At 37.8% G+C, this 1,375-nt stretch overlaps 1 non-coding gene across 1 annotated transcript; it reads left to right on the top strand.

The window, feature by feature from the left end:
• Nucleotides 1-364: 364 nt before the first annotated feature.
• On the top strand, nt 365-437 carry TRNAK-UUU (transfer RNA lysine (anticodon UUU)). Its single transcript has one exon. It is a non-coding gene; the product is annotated as a tRNA-Lys (tRNA).
• The last annotated feature ends 938 nt before the right edge of the window (nt 438-1,375 follow it).

Raw genomic sequence — 1,375 nt, 5'->3', positions numbered from 1 at the left:
AAGAATAATAATGAAGTGAATCTTGATATAGCCACCACCCAGCTTAAGGGATAGAACTTGATTCCTTAAGCCCTTGTGTGTCCTTCTCCAATCTCATCACTTTCCTCCTTCCAGAAGCAACCACCTTCCTGAATTTTGTTTTTATCATTCCTTTACTTTTCTATATACTTTTATCACATGAATGTATCCCTGAGCATAAATTTTGTATGTTTTTGAATTTTATAAAAGTGGACTCATATAATAAATATTCTTCCGAGATTTGCTTTTTTAAGCTCCACATTATTCTTTTAAGAGTCATCCATGTTATGCCATAAATCTGTAGTTTCTTCATTTTTAGTCTTTTATAATAAGTCTTCTGGGGAATTCCCTGGTGGTCCAGTGGTTAGGACACTGTGCTTTTACTGCTGTGGGCCAGGGTTCGATCCCTGGTCGGGGAATTAAGATCCCGCAAGCAGTGTGGCCAAAAAAAAAAAAAATTTTAATTAAAAATAAAAAAAGTCTTCTCTTGTATGACAGCCACAGTGGATTTATCCATTTTCCTGAGATGGATATAAGTTGTTTCCCATTTTCGCTATTATAACCAATTCTACCCTGAACCATCATTTTTACAAATCTGATAGACGTGTGCAAATTTTAACATGTTACCTGTGAATGGAAGTGTCTTTGCATCTTCAAATTTATTAGATAACACCAAATAGTTTTCTAAAGTGGTTGTACCAATTTACATTTCTACAATAAAATTATGTTTCATAATATAAAATGTATTTATACAAATAAAAATATAATCCACAATTTAAAAAATGTATATATAAAGAATCACTTGAAATTTCATCACTTGGTAGTAACCACTGATAATACTGATATTTTGGTATATAACTGGTCAAACATTTTTCTGTGTGTGTGTATGTTTTTTTGTTTGTTTTGCGGTACGCGGGCCTCTCACTGTTGTGGCCTCTCCCGTTGCAGAGCACAGGCTCTGGACACGCAGGCTCAGTGGCCATGGCTCACGGGCCCAGCTGCTCCGCGGCATGTGGGATCTTCCCAGACCGGGGCACAAACCCGTGTCCCCTGCATCGGCAGGTGGACTCTCAACCACTGCGCCACCAGGGGAGCCCATGTGTGTATGTTTTCTTAAGCCATAGACATGTATTGTTTTGTTAAAATAGAATAAAATAATACAGATCATTTTGGAGCTTCCCGTTGTCACTTACAGTACATGATAAGCATTAAAGAATAAATGTTTTATGCACCTGCCGATGCTTTTGTTTCCAGAAACATCATTCGTGTGATCATCACTCCCAATCCCAAACTTTGAGACTTAACTGCCACTTCTATGGCTGGACCCCAAGCCCCACTATTTAGGCAGAGTTAATGC

This window comes from Orcinus orca, chromosome 8 (genome assembly GCF_937001465.1).
Source record: "Orcinus orca chromosome 8, mOrcOrc1.1, whole genome shotgun sequence".
In the NCBI taxonomy this organism is placed as follows: domain Eukaryota; kingdom Metazoa; phylum Chordata; class Mammalia; order Artiodactyla; family Delphinidae; genus Orcinus; species Orcinus orca.
Note: the sequence above shows the minus strand (reverse complement) of the source record. Positions and strands in the feature narration are given on the sequence as shown.